Raw genomic sequence first — 16,583 nt, 5'->3', positions numbered from 1 at the left:
GCTGTACCCTCATGTGATGGCAGTGTGTACCCTTTGGTGGCAGTGTGTACCCTTCATATGATGGCAGTGCCTCTGCTGTACCCTTCATATGATGGCAGTGTGTACCCTCATATAATGGCAGTGTGTACCCTTCATATGATGGCAATACCTCTGCTGTAACCTTCATATGATGGCAGTGTGTACCCTTCATGTGATGGCAGTGTGTACCCTTCATATGATGGCAGTGCCTCTGCTGTACCCTTCATATGTTGGCAGTGTGTACCCTTCATATGATGGCAGTGTGTACCCTTCATATGATGGCAATACCTCTGCTGTAACCTTCATATGATGGCAGTGTGTACCCTTCATATGATGGCAGTGCCTCTACTACACCTTTCATATGATGGCAATGTGTACCTTTTGGTGGCAGTGTGTACCCTTCATATGATAGCAGTGCCTCTGCTGTACCCTTCATATGATGGCAGTGTGTACCCTTCATATGATGGCAATACCTCTGCTGTAACCTTCATATGATGGCAGTGTGTACCCTTCATGTGATGGCAGTGTGTACCCTTCATATGATGGCAGTGCCTCTGCAACACCGTTCATATGATGGCAGTGTGTACCCTTTGGTAACAGTGTGTACCCTTCATATGATGGCAGTGCCTCTGCTGTACCCTTCATATGTTGGCAGTGTGTACCCTTCATATGATGGCAGTGTGTACCCTTCATATGATGGCAATACCTCTGCTGTAACCTTCATATGATGGCAGTGTGTACCCTTCATATGATGGCAGTGCCTCTACTACACCTTTCATATGATGGCAGTGTGTACCTTTTGGTGGCAGTGTGTACCCTTCATATGATAGCAGTGCCTCTGCTGTACCCTTCATATGATGGCAGTGTGTACCCTTCATATGATGGCAGTGTGTACGTACCCTTCATATGATGGCAGTGTGTACCCTTCATATGATGGCAATACCTCTGCTGTAACCTTCATATGATGGCAGTGTGTACCCTTCATATGATGGCAGTGCCTCTGCTACACCGTTCATATGATGGCAGTGTGTACCCTTTGGTGACAGTGGCGGGCGGGGGAGGGGCAGGGTAGGGGGTGCTAAAAACCGGAATATGGATAATTGGAGGTAAGTAAACAATTTAATTAATAAAACGAATTTCGTGGCGCCCCCTGCATCCAGAAACTATGGCGAAGTCCTTGATGGGCCTCTTCTGTTTGCAACTCTGCAGACAAAGGCTTAGCTCATAATTAATATGAAAAGGTGGGCAAGTGAGTAGGTGGAGGGATGGGTGGGTGGCTGGATGGATTTGTGAAAGGGTGAATGGTTGAATGAAAGGTTGAATAGATGGATAATGAGAGAGGATGATGGATGGATGGATTAGTGAGTGGAAGGATGGATGAGAGAAAAGGTATATAGATGAATGTATGGGTGGAAGGGTAGATGGATGGGTAAAAGGGTGGATGGATGAGTGAAAGGATGGATGAGTGAAAGGGTGGATGATGAGCGAGTGGGTGGATGGATGAGTGAAATGATGGATTGATGAATTGATATGTGAAAGGGTGAATGGATGGATGGATGAGTGAAAGGGTGGATGTAAAGATGGATGAGTGATTGAAAGTGAGGGTAGATGGACAAAAGGATAGATAGATGAGTGAAAGAGTGAAAGGATAGATGGCTGAGCGAAAGGATGGATGAGTGATAGGGTCAATGGATAGATTCATGAGTGGATGATTAGATGGATGGGTGGGTGGATGGGTGGAAGGAAGGATGGCTAAGTGAAAGGGTCGATGGAGAGAGAAAGGGAGGATGGATGGATGACTGAAAGGGTGAATTGGTGGAAGGATGAGGGACTGGGAGGATATATGAGTAAGTGAAAGGGATGGCTGGATGGGTGAAAAGGTAAATGGCTGGATAGATGAGTGGATGGATGGATGGGTGGATGGGTGGAAGAGTAGATGGATGAGTGTAAAGATGGATAGGGTGAAAGGGTGGATGAATGGATAATGAATGGATGAGTGAAAGGGTTGATGGAGGGATGGATGAGTGAAATGATAGATGGAAGATACATGATGGACAGGTTTGCAAATGGTTGAATATGTTTGGATATGGATGTGCTTACTTATATACTATTGCACGACCTCCTCTGATGTGTCTGTAAAACGTGCCTTTTGTCCCAAAGTTACGTTCCTGAATTTTGACCTCCTGTCCTGAATTTTGACCTATGGTAGGGCAAAGTGATAGGTGGTGGGCTGGGACACCGGGGGGGCCCTCCTTGTGCTTTGCAGGGGGGCCCCCTCAAGTTTCGTTACGCCACTGTCTGGGGACCATGGAGGATTTGATGGATGCAGCATTGACCATTCCATTACTACTTCGTACGCACTTTGCTTAGTCATTTGGCTATGAATGTCTCTGATTAACCAGAATACCAAGGGAGAGGTGTTGCATCACTTAAGACCCATCTCAGCCTAATTATTACCTATTTTGTTTTCAAAGTTGAGTTGCAACGTTACGCCTTACCTGATAATTTAGAGTGGTTGGCACAGTGAATGTGTTCTTTGATCTCTACAGTCTTGCTTAGCTCTTGCCCTATGACTGACCCCAAATAGGTGCCCTTGTCAGTTCCTATCCGAAGGCAGACCCCAAACCTAGAAATGAATCCCCTAATCAGCCATTTTGTAACTGCAATTGCGTTAACATGGGGCAGGGATAAGCTTCAATCCAGCCAGAAAACATACAGACTAAGACCATTACATACCTGTCTGTGCTGCATACAGGTATTCAGATAAATCCCATGATATTGTAGTTGGGAGGAGCCGCATGGAGGTGGGTGGACAGCTGGAGTAGTATTGGTTCCTTTCAAACTATTGTGAGCTTGACAGGTGGCACAGGAGTTGCAATATATTTAGGCACCAGAAGGGAAGAATGTAACAAACAAATGGGTATTTGCGGCACAAATCCCAGCAACTCTCTAGGGTAGGCAATATTGTGTTACAGTCAGGCAAGGTAGTGGAGACAGTATTTCAGGGCAACCATTGTATGGGTGTTCACCCTCCAAACTCCATTGAGAGTTCTGTTTCATCAGAGCATGTTTTTCCACATCAGAGGCACATCTCTGTAATTCAGACAAATCAGTCAGAGTTGGCGTAAGAGACTCAACACTCTATGAAACACACAAAGTGAATTTGACTTCAGAACTTGAGGGGCAAAGCAGCCTGTTGGCATTTAGATGAGAACGGATAAGTGGCACACTTTATAATCACACATTTAGATACATCAAATGATCCTTTAACAAAGATCCCTCTTTAAATTGTGATGTCTACTGAGGTGAGTAGACCTTTCTACATCTAGAGGAGCCCCAATTCATGAAATACAACAAAAGCATATTTTGAAACAGTACTTATAGTAACAATCTTTCAGTCAGCAAGAATATAAGCACAGGTAAGACCAAATGTAGGAAAGTAGAATCTGCTTTCATGGTCACCCCCACTTTTTACTGGTGTCATTATGTCTTACAGACTAGTCTGGCTGGTATCCTGGTAATCAGGACCCCAATCTCTGAGCTTGTTCCCTAAATTGGACATGGTGAGTACTTAGGTACCTCCCAGATTGGCTACTTGTGTACCCTTGTAAGTTCCTAGTAAATGGTACTATGGTACCCTGGGCATAGGTACACCAGGGGAACCCCCTTGGTCTGAAACATGTATTATGCCATCCATGATGGACCGCTCAAACTGTAACTACAGACCTGCCATTGAAGCCTGCGTTAGCTGGTGCTAGCACCATTTACGACAGATATACGTTTCCTTATATCTGAGGTCACTGCACTTAAGACCTATAAGTCACCCCTAAGGCAGGCCTTTCAATCCTGAAGTCAGGGTGCTCGTTATACATTTGGGGGTGGCTCTGCATGAGCAGGACGCCCCTACAACACATGGAGTCCATTCTCCTGGGTTGTAAATGCATCAGCCATTATGATACGTAGAGTGGCCATGTGTCATTACGTGATGGCTATCTCTAAACTGGCTGTAATGAACCCTGTCGTGTTTGGTATCCAACATGTTGGAATCATACCCTAACACCGTAAACGGTGTTGGAGGTATGATTCTGTGCACTGTAAAAATCCTCTGGGAGGCCCTCAGTTGTCCCTGTACCAGTCATCTAAACCCAAACAGCAACCTATGGCAGCTGCTGACATGAGACACGATTCTACCCTCTCGCTGCTGAGCCAAGCTTGAGCATGGGGAGGTAGTACAATAGGTTTCCTGTCACAGGGAGGTGGGACCACCTCCTAGACAGGACTTAGTGTATTGGGACAGGGTGTGGTGCTTGCCACCACCACTAGACTGCTGAAAAGGGCACATTTGGTGCCCTCCTTGCATACTGCAGTTGAAACCAGTTCAGGGAGCCATTGGCACCCGCTCTGGCACCAAACTGGACAAAGGACATGGGAGTATCCTCCTCACTGTCCAGCCCCTCTTCTGTGAGGGACCCCTGAATTGTCCCAACCCTTTCTTTAGGGTACTTAAGGGCTTACCTGTGGTTGGGTCCCTAGATTCTTCGTGGGAAAAGATTCAGATCCGAAACCACTTCATCTTCAAGCATCTAGGCACTTTAGACTTTGCTTTGGGAACTGCGATTGCAACTGGGAAGCCTCCTGCTGCTCCTGGTTGTGTCGTCCTGCTAGTCTTCTGTGCTTGTGCTCCATAAAGGGTCTTCTACAGGCCTTTGGACACCCAAGACACCCGAAGGAATCTTCCTTGAAGTGAAGGAGTCACTTCCCTGCATCTGCAGGCACTGCAACAAAGATGACAGGTCTGCTATTTCTGAGATCCTAGGGACTCCAAAAGGTTCAGCAACAACGGTGGTGGTTCTGCAACTCCCTCGAGGCCTGCACTGTCTTCACAGCACGCTTGAAGCTAGTATCCCTCGTTGGAACTGATGGAGCAGTACTCCTGTGCACTGTGTCGACTTGCCGTTGCCAAGCCTTGTTGACTCTCTTCACCAGTGATCTTCGGGCTACAAGAGGCTCCAGCCTCAAGCATCTCCTGCGCCCAAAATCTTTGCCTACACTGCGTGCTTTGAACTGTTGGCCTGCATCGTTTGGTGAGCTGCTTGAGGTCCTCTTGCGACTCCTGTGCCTTCACCCCGGTGCACAGTCTAAATATCGACTTTTATATATCGACCTACAGAAATATCGAGTTGGAAATATCGAAGGTATAGAATATCGAGGTCAAGAATATCGTTAGACAGAATATCGACCATATAGTAAGTAATATCGATTTTTTTTATATCGATGTAAGTAATGTCGAAGTTAGTAATATCGATATTTGTATTATTGTTATGTATTTTATTATGTATGTGTAATATGTTTTTGTTAAGTATTTAAATTTTTTTAAATTATATGTGTACTATTTTTATATATTAATAATGTTATTTTTAAGTAAATGTTATGTTTTAGTACCGGAGCGGATTGTGGGTTTATAGGGGAATATGGTGGGAAGTTATTTAAATATACTAAATTAATTATTAATTTTTAGGAATTATAAATGAATTTGAATTAATTTTTGTTTTTATTTCTGTAGCGGGTTGTGGGTTTATAGGGGAATTGGGTGAGAAGTAATTTAATTGTAATTAATCAATGATTTATATTTATTTATTGGTATGGATAATTATTTTATTTATAATTAATTATTAATTGGCAATTAATTATTTTAATTGATAATTATTTTTTAAATTGGTAAATAATGTTTTTAAATGTTAATTAATTTTTGTAATTGGTAATTAAAGTTTTTAATTGGTAATTCATTTTTTTAACTGGTAAATAATTTTTTAATTGGTAAATAATTTTGTTATTTGGCAATTAATATTTTAATTGGTAATTCATTTTTATTAGTTGGAATTTATTTTTAATTAATTGGTAATTAATGTTTTATAAAAAGTATTATTTGGTATGAAAAACAATGTTATTGTTTAATAATGTTTAATTGTGAATTCATTTTAAATAATTAATTTTTGTTTTGTAATAAAAAATATTTTACTGTTTAATATTTATTTGGTGACTAATATTTATTGATTAATATTTATTCGTATTTATTGTTAATTTATTGTTAATTAATTTTTCAATTGTAATTGCTTTTAATAATTTTTAATTGTTTGTAAATGATGTAGATTTATTTAAAAATTTAATTATTCATTATTTTAAATACACAAATTATTTATAAGTATGTTATATTTAAATTCTACACTATCCAACGTTGTCCTCACTGTTTCACTCCCTGGAGTTTGAATAGTAATTTTTACCCGTACGCTATCCAACACTTTCCCTACTGCAGCACCCTCTGGAGTTGGAATAGTAATTTTTTACCTCTACACTATCCAACGCTTTCCCTACTGTTGCACCCTCTGGAGTTGGAATACAAATTGTTACCCCTACGCTATCCAACGCTTTCCCTACTGTTACACCCTCTGGAGTTGGAATAAAATGTGTTACCCCTACGCTATCCAACGCTTTCCCTACTGTTTCACCCTCTGGAGTTTGAATAGTAATTTTTACCACTACGCTATCCAACGCTTTCCCTACTGTTCCACCGTCTGGAATTGGAATAGTAATTTTTACCCCTAAGCTATCCAACGCTTTCTCTACTTTTGCCCCCTCTGGAGTTGGAATAGTAATTTTTACCTCTACGCTATCCAACGCTTTCCCTACTGTTACACCCTCTGGAGTTGGAATAATCATTTTTACCCCTACGCTATCCAACGCTTTCCCTACTGTTCCACCCTCTGGAGTTGGAATAGTATTTTTTACCCCTACGCTATCCAATGCTTTCTTTACTGTTACACCCTCTGGAGTTGGAATAGTAATTTTTACCCCTATGCTATCCAACACTTTCCCTACTGTTGCCCCCTCTGGAGTTGGAATAGTAATTTTTACCTCTACGCTATCCATTGCTTTCCCTACTGTAGCACTCTTTGGAGTTGGAATAGTAATTTTTACCCCTATCATTGCTATAGTTTTTTGGGGACTTTGAATAGTACTTTTATTTATTTAGCTATTTAATATTTGTATTATTATTTTTGATAATGTAGTATAATAATAATTTAAAAAATATTGAAAGTATATTTAATTTTTTCAATGTATTAAATATAATTATTTACTTGTTATTTCTGTTATTGTTTTATGTTTCGATGTATTTGTAATTTATAATATTTTTTAGTAATTATGAGATTAAAATAATTATTAAAACGTATTATTAAGGGGTCGATTCCGATTCGGGAAAGGAATCCGTACGACAATTCGTATTCGTAGTCGTTCCCATACGAATCGTACGAATCCGTCCGAATCGTGTAGTGCAATCCGTTGCAAGAAAATACGTCCGAATCATTGCGAACTGTACGAAAATTAAGGGTAAATCCGTACAACATCGACCCGCACAGTGAACCGTACGATTCGTAAAAATGCCCTACGACCCGCCAAGTACGATCCGGACCGGGGAATGAGTACGCGATTCGTACAGTAAACGTTGTGTATGAGCAATTCGTACAGAGGGCAACACTATCACATACGCACCGTACCCCTAAAATCAAGGGGTGTGCGCACGGGGTGTATGCACCGTACACCTACGACCTTGGGGTGTACGAACCGTACCCCTACGGTCCGTACACCTACGATCATGGGGTGTACGCACGGGGACATAACCACCGTACCCCTGAAATCCAGGGGTGTACGTACCGTACCCCGATGCACCATACCCCTGCAATCATGGAGTATACGCACCGTACCTGGGGGGTCAGTTTCGTACGCATTTTGAGGAGAAATCTGCTTTTACGGAAGTTTTAAGCTACCGTAGAAAAAGAGTCGTACGGAGTGTTGTCGATACGATTCGTACTTGCTTGGTCGGAAAATGCAGCTTTGATCCGTACGGACAACGCGTACTGCGCATTCCGAATGCGATTCGTACGGATTAGTGAGTTGTACGGTCTTCGGTACGATTCGTACGGAGAACTGCTTTGGGTGCACATCGTACTATATCGTACATACGGGTATGGTTCCGCATACGATTCGTACGGGAAAAAAGCTCCGTACGGCTATTCGGAGGGCATTTTTCCGAATCGGAATCAGCCCCTAAGTAAGTATATATTATATATTTTATGTATATGTTTAATTAATGTTATATTACTGTATATATACTATTTATTAATTCTAAACATTATTAAATATTTTAACTATGTTTATTTGGTTTATAAGTATTATTTACTTTATTTTACACTTTTTTTAATTACAAAAAAAACTTATATTTTTAATTACGATATTTTTAACATTGATGTATTTTTCTCGATATTTTTGTACTTACCATGTTGTAGATAGGATGTCGATATTCTTGCCTTCGATATTCCAGCGTCGATTTTTCTGTAGGTCGATAATTTGTCCGTCGATATTCTGTCAGTGATTCCTTCAGCCCGTGGGTCCTCTTGATGGTCTTCTTTGGCTCCAGTGGGCTCCCCTGCTTGCTTGTGGCTTACTCTGACATACCTGCTTGGTGAGTCCCTTGGAACTTGCTGGTCCCGACACTGCACCTTCTTCGACTACTACGTTGTTTGCCGTTGCTAAGACTTGCTGGTGCCCTGCCAGACACTGACCCCCGTGCTCTTGACATTCTATGTGGGACAGCTCGTGCACATCTCCTGGTCTTCCACGGCGTCACCTGGTCCGTATAGCTGCAATGCAAAGGTACCGTCAACTCACCTGCAGCTCCGACATCGGTGGGCATTTGTCTTCTATACCTCCTGGTCACTCCTGGATGGCATAGACTCTGTCCCCTCTGCTTGCAGGTACCTCTCATCTTGAATCTGCCTTTGGGTTCCACCAGAATTATTCCTCTTCTTCGCTAGCGGCATCTTTTCTGAAGTCCTACATTGTGGTCTAAGTTGGTTTCGGACGTCACTTTGCACCTATGCTCCCGGTGTTCCTGTTGTAGGTATCCTGGTTCCTGGGGTATCCACACGTGGGATGACTCTCTAACCTTCAATCTTCCATAGGGTGTCTTCAGGGTCCGCTAGGAAGGGTCCTCTTTCTTTAAAACTGCAACCACGACGTACCCAGTGACTTGTATTGAGTGGGTCATGTTCCCACTCTGCACACGACCTCCGTGGGGTTCCTAGATACTTACCTTGGGTGGTTCCTTGGGTCCCTGACTCTTCTACCTCTTCTGGGTCCAGTCTCGACTTAGGTCATGGTTCGCATTCTACTATTTTAGTATATGGTTTGGTCTGCCCCTGGAGACCACTGTGTATTTGTGATTCTTACGTGTTCTATTATCAAAATATTGTGTGTATTGTGGTCATATGTCGGGGTAGGAGATATTGCAATGTGTTAGTGAGTGTTTATAATAAATACATATTTATATAACTACACTGTGTGGTTCTTTTTCTCTTAACCCACACTTTAAGATTAAGTACTGGTAAAACAAGCTGCTTTACTGGACTAAGCCTGAAAGGCTGCTCTCCACAGCTGCCACTTAGAGAGGTTTCTAAGGTTATATAAGACCACTAAAATCACCATAAGGGTTGTCTAGATTAGTGCAGGGTGCTAAACTTAAATAAGTGAGCACCATATACTAAGCCAGCCTCTTAGACCAAGTATTTCAGTGACTTGAGTGGAGTAATCATGAGGTAAGCATTGTTTTTGACAACTTAACTAACCATGCATACGCCACTAATGAGCCATAATTATTTCTGAGACATGATCTCGCAACATAATTCCAAAGAGCGTTATCTGGTATTGGCGCATCAAAAAGATCAATATAGAGCTCAGTCAGATGGGCAGTTCAGATAAAATAGTAATGCAGCCAACTGTTCTCAAGAGTGGGCAGAAAGGAGATGAGGTTTAAGATAGCAAATTGAGCTGCATACCATGATAGTGTTACCTCAGACAAATGTTGAGTTTTAGTAGTGAGGAAAAGAGCAACTATGATGTGAAATACAGCTACTATGAGAGTGGAGCCAAGGACATTATTTTCAGAAGTATCTACAAGATTGATTGACAGCCGCAACAGTTCGTAAACAAGTTCGAAGTACTGACACAGCTACATCAAAGGCAGAGGTGTAGTAACACCAGGTTTCACTTGCACTCCATGATCTTGCATCAGCACCTGTGATGCAAACCTATATTTTTCATGACAGTATAAACTGACTAATTCATTGTAATCAGATAGCCCTAATTCAGGTGCAGAAGATAATGTATCTTTCAAAATCACAAAAGCCTGTTCCTCCTCCTTGCACCATTAGAAGGGCTATGGGGTATCTTACTTTACATAATATTAGAGGACTATAACAATAGTTGCATAGGCCAATATCCATTATCATACCCCGCCCTTTTCAAGAATGTCTGTACCTGAGAGACAGAGATTGGTCTGGGCAACTTAGGGAGAGCTTCAATGTGGTCTGCAGACAGATGCCTCTCTTTCTCTGAGATGTCATGACCTACACACCGAACACAGGGAAGACAGAATTTTTTTTTTTTCCTAAAAGCATGTGTACCATCATTTATGTCAATTAGCCTTGCATTGGTTCAAGGAATCAGGCACAACCAGCAAATCACCAGGTCGAGCATACGCCACGTCAGCCTGTCTCTCAAGAATGAGAAAGTAAAAAGGTACTGTCTTTCAGGATGTATAGGATTGGAGAAAAAGGGTGAATAAAGATAAAGCTAAAGGTAAAATAGGGGTTTTGTACATATATGTACAATGATACATTTGGGCAGCATTATTGGTGTCTTTACACCCCGCCCCATCGGAACAGGTAGAAGCTAATGTGTTGAAATATCTAGATGGCCCTAACACTCCTGTGACACATTCTGACCCAGACGTCAGCTCGGAGGCCCTCATTGCTCAAAAGGAGACTATAGCAGTGTGCCAATAGGAAAGGCATAGGGGATGGAAGGGGTGTGCTATAGGCATCCCTTCCAAATACCGAACCGGTATACTATGTATCATTGGTCTGCAACTGAAATCCGGTTGCAAACCATTGTTATTTTAGATACCCCCAGAATGGGGCGGAAATCCGGTTGCAAAATAGAAGGGGTTCACTGGGGACCCCTTACCTCTGTGAATGTACATAATAAAGTTTGTTTAAGAGGAGGCAGTAGTCCACAAGACCACTACCTCTTCTTAAACAAAAAAATATATAAACTTTTCTTTTTAAATGCTGTCCTGTTTCCTTTAAGGAAAATGGGCTGCATTAAAAAAAGTTTGCTTTACTAAAAAGCAATCACAGACATGGTGGTCTACCAGCTCCAGAAAGCCACCCTTTCTGTGATGGTTGCGATTCATAGTGGGTCCCAATTTGTGAGCTACCTTATTAATATTCACAAGGTAGGTTGAATTGAGACCTACTACGATTTGGTGTTTTGTGAACTGACCTATTTGTACGTAGGTTGGTTTGCAAAATGGAGCTTAACCATGCTGCCACCCTGTATAGCACTGTTGTACTGAGACAGTTTTGGGGAGTGGAGTTATGCTGTTACCTCATCATGCACTGCAGTCGAGAGACAACCGAGGGAGGGGCTGTTGAAGAAATGGAGTCATGCTGCTACCACAGGAGGCACTGGAGCAGAGGCACTGTAGAAGAGGTAGAAGGAATGGAGCCATGCTGTTACCTCAGATGTCACCATGGAGAGTCACTGCAGAGGAGGTCGGTGGAATGGAGTCAGTTGCGTAGCAAGTATGCCGTGGGCCCTGATGCAAGCAAAATAGATGACCCCTTTGACTGTGGTGGGGTAATAAAATACATAAAATACAGCAATTATCAGGGTTTAATGGACCCCTTAGGGCCCTGGGCCCTGGTGCTACTGCCCCTGGATGGAGCCTTGCTGTTACCTCGGCTGGCACCTTTGTGAGAGACCCTTAAAGGGTTGTTGAAGGAGCGGAGTCATGATCTCTCTTAGGATCACAGCTGGTTGCAAGAGGTGCTGCGCGACAGATGCTCTTACAGACGGATTCACGCTCTCACCTTGGCTGGTGCCAGTACAGTGGCGGTTGGTAAAATATGAAAGTGGTGAGTCGTAAAAAATTATTAAACAATACGCTCACAAAATTAGCTTACTGTTCCTGCAGCTTGACTTGCCACTGTAATTTGAGAGGGAATTTGGAAACTCCGTTCTCCCTTTCCTCTGCGTCCTCCATCCTTGTGGGTAGCACAGTTATTGTCTCCTGCGTGGAGGCCGCGGGGAGCTGTGGGAGGTTACTCGAAACATAGCCAATCACAACGCTGCTTTCATATGCTGTGTTTCAACTCAAAGCTCTCTTAGAGTACAGAGGGACTGGGTCTCTGTCCCCTTAGCGCTTCCATAGAGCACAGATTTAGAGGGCAAATGTACGCAGGTCAGGCTGGCTGCATTGGAGCTAGTGGTCAATCGAAAATGCGCACTTCACGGCTTCAGGTAAGCTTCCGGATAGAGGATGTCACATGGTGCACCGTGAGAGGGCCACGCCTCCTCCCCTACAATACTGCACGCACAGTACTACAGCCTGTACCGCTCCGCACTAAAGTGGCTAAATGGGCCATTTAGTTGTCATGGATCTTATATAATACCTGCAGTGTAATACGTCTCACCCTGGGGGGGCGGGGTACCACCCCTAGCGCTCCTAAAGAGAAACCGCCTCTGTGCCAGTGTCACTTTGGAAAAGCCTTCTTTGGAGGCGCTTCAGTAGCAAAACAAGTATTTATACACTTATCCTATGGATTTGTTGAATACAAATAAGGTCAGATAAGAGTCAGATTGCTAGACAATATATGTGGGGTGTGGACAGCAACCAAAAACTCCAGGTTAATGCAAGACCAAGGTTCGGCTCCTCAGCATGGAATGGCTCCCAGGGATGGATACTCTGGTCGACGAAACTGTGCACCAATGCCATTCTTGTGCCATCACAGGGGGAGAGCAGCTGCCCGCACCAGTCCTCACTGAAGAACCAGGCCTGGAACCATGACAAAGATTAGCATCGACTTCAGTTTTCCCGACGGTCGGACACCGTTGTAATGATGGACTCACACTCTAAGTTCTCAGTCGTGGAGGTGGTGTCATCCACAGCGTTCCCTCAAGTCAAGGCAGTGTTGGACAAGACTCTCACAATGCTAGGCCTGCTGAAGGAAATAAAGTCAGACAATGGGCCTCCTTTCCAGGGCCACGAGTTCCAGGAGTACCTCGTCTCTCTTACCATCTGGCATAGGAAGATCACGCCGCAAAGGCCCAAGGCAAATGGAGAAGTAGAGCCTTTCATGTGGACCCTCAACCAGGCCCTCTGGATAGGAATCGAACGAGGTAAGGAAGCGGAAAGTTGTTTGCACCAATTCCTAAACGCCTATCTTCAAACCTTGCATAGCACCCCCAACTGTGCTCTGCCTCATCAACTGGTTCGGAAACCAACATGAGGCAATATCCCCACTAGTCGAGGCTGGCACCCTGCGTAATTCAACAGCGAAACCAGGCAGAGTAAGAGGGACGCCACTAACTGGAAGGCAAGCCTGAGAAATGAGAGCACAGCTTTCCTAGCTACAAGTGGGTGACTATGTCGTCATCAAGGACAGGTACCCCGGATGGAAGTTCCGAAAACCCAACGAACCGGAGGTGTGGAGAATTGTAGCAGCCAATGGCACCATGATCGCTGCACAATGAGGCCCTTGCATGGTCATGAGGAATGTGTCAGGGTTTAAGAAGGTGGCCAGGCCTTCTCCGAGCTGGAGTGTAAAGTGGAACCCGCCGATGCAGAGATCGTCTCCCTGGCCATGAGTGGCAAAGGTCACTTCCAGAGCAGTGTGTCTGCAGGCACCAGCAATGCATGGCAAAGCAGCTGAGCTCCTGGAGAAAACACCATCCAGGAAAGCCCGGCAGAGCTGGGGCCCTGCACCATCTCCCGGGGCCAGACGCATGGTCTCCAGCCGAATCCAGCTCGCAGCCAGAGACTCCGAGACTTTGTGTGCCTCCTGCATCCTGAGCAGTAGAAGCGTTGGCTTTATCTCACCAAAGAAAAGGAGGGATGCAGAGAGCCATATGGCCTCTATACTACATTGTTGCCACCTGTGGCACTCCCTGGGCCGGGCGCGGACCAAGGATATAATAAATAAATGCACGTAAGACTGCACGTGGTATTTGCCGGTAGATAGTTAAGGTGTGTGCAATTCTTGTACGAGGTTTCTAGGCCCTCGTGCCCAAGACGCGGAGAGAGCCAGGCCTCCCCATTACATGCCAGTCCTTGATATACATCGGGCCCTGAGCGATGGATCATATTAGTTTTCTGTGTATTTGAAACAGCCAAGAATTCTTCTGCGATGGCCCTCAGTGATGTCCAAACAGGGAAAGCACGTGACCCGGAAGTCGCCCGGAGGCCACTTTGAGCATTTTCTATATGAACATGGACCAATCAACAGTGAGGTTGGGGAAGAGTCTGATCCAGTGGAGATTAAAGGTTCTTATATTGCGTCACCACGTTGTGGCGGTTCCTGATACCCCAGGTCTGTCCACTGAGAGGTGATTCTGATGACATCCACGGGGGGCCTGCTCTCAATAAATGACATCACCGTTCCTCAGCATGCATGGCCATATATTTGTGCGCATGCTCCCCAGGAAGCACGACATATTACTCCCACTCCCACCCACTCAACAGGTTTGAATCTTTTGCTACACTCAGTCTTCAAGCTTTGCAGTCGTTTACGATGCCATCTCGAGCAAAGAGAGCGTGAGAGAGGGAGGGGGGAAGACAGCAAGACGAGAGAGAGAGAGAGAGAGAGTCTATGTTTGAACCCCCATGCCTGTGTTTGTTTGTGCACACCTATGCTTCTGTGAGTGCCTGGGGATGTGCATCTCTCAGCACAAGCTCTCCCTTTTGCTGCTCACGGCTGGCAGGCAGGATGCGACTGCCATGGTGGCACGGTGCCCGTGCTTGCTGGCGTCCACACGCTCAGAGCTCAGGGCGCCATCTGCACCCTTAATTAATGCACTCAAAAACAACTAATGAAGAGCAACGCGAGCTCTCCACAGAGGGAGCACTGCCGAGGTTATCAGCACACATCCCTTGGGGGAGGGGGTGCTGAGGACAGGCGATGCGCTCCTCCTGTGTCCACAACACACACTCTCCAAAGACTTGTGTCCACCACACACTCTCCAAAGGCTTGTGTCCACCACACACTCTCCAAAGGCTTGTGCCCACCACACACTCTCCAAAGGCTTCTGTCCACAACACACACTCTCCAAAGGCTTGTGTCCACCACACATTCTCAAAAGGCATGCATGTCCACCACACACACCCCCAATGCGTGTGTGTCCACCGCACACTCTCCAAAGGCGTGTGAGTCCACCACACACTCTCAAAAGGTTTGTGTCCACAACACACACTCTCCAAAGGCTTGTGTGTCCACCACACACTCTCAAAAGGCTTGTGTCCACAACACACACTCTCCAAAGGCTTGTGTCCACTACACATTCTCAAAAGGCCTGTGTGTCCACCACACCCCCCCCAATGCGTGTGTGTCCCCCACACACTCTCCAAAGGCTTGTGTGTCCACCACACACTCTCCAAAGGCTTGTGTGTCCACCACACACTCAAATAGCTTGTGTCCTCAACACACACTCTCCAAAGGCTTGTGTCCACCGGATGTATGACGTTACATCGCAAACTTTTACAACGCACACCGTTACAACGCAATTTTTACAACGCAGATACATTTACAACAAATGTTTTTACAACGCATGCCATTACATAGCAGATGCTATTACAACACATGCCATTACAACGTAAGTATATGTAAGTATATTATTTAAAAAAAAAAATTAATTTATTAAAATTTATTTAATTTAATAAATTAAATTATTTTTTAATAATTAATTTGTAAATATATATACTTTAAAAAATAGTTTATTTTAAAAAAACAATTATTATTAAAAAACTAATATTAAAAAATAATAAAATTATTAAAATTAATTATTTAAATTATTTGAAAATTATTTATTTAAAAAATGAACCCTAAAAATACCCGTTACCCTGAACCCTTAAAATACCCATGTACCCCATAACCCATACCTAGCCCTGAAACCTAAAAATACCCCTGTACCCCAAAACCCATACCTAGCCCTTAAACCTAAAAATACCCCTGTACCCCAAAACCCAAATCTAGCCCTGAAACCTAAAAATACCCCTGTACCCCAAAACCCAAATCTAGCCCTGAAACCTAAAAATACCCCTGTACCCCAAAACCCAAATCTAGCCCTGAAACCTAAAAATACCCCTGTACCCCAAAACCCAAACCTAGCCCTGAAACCTAAAAATACCCTGAAACCTAAAAATACCCCTGTACCCCAAAACCCAAACCTAGCCCTGAAACCTAAAAATACCCCTGTACCCCAAAACCCAAACCTAGCCTTGAAACCTAAAAATATCTCTGTACCCCAAAACCCAAACCTAGCCCTGAAACCTAAAAATACCCCTGTACCCAAAAACGCAAACCTAACCCTGAAACCTAAAAATACCCCTGTACCCCAAAACCCATACCTAGCCTCGAAACTTAAAAATACCCCTGTACCCCAAAATCTATACC

This window comes from Lissotriton helveticus, chromosome 5_1 (genome assembly GCF_964261635.1).
Source record: "Lissotriton helveticus chromosome 5_1, aLisHel1.1, whole genome shotgun sequence".
Classification (NCBI taxonomy): domain Eukaryota; kingdom Metazoa; phylum Chordata; class Amphibia; order Caudata; family Salamandridae; genus Lissotriton; species Lissotriton helveticus.
This window is presented reverse-complemented; position numbering follows the sequence as displayed.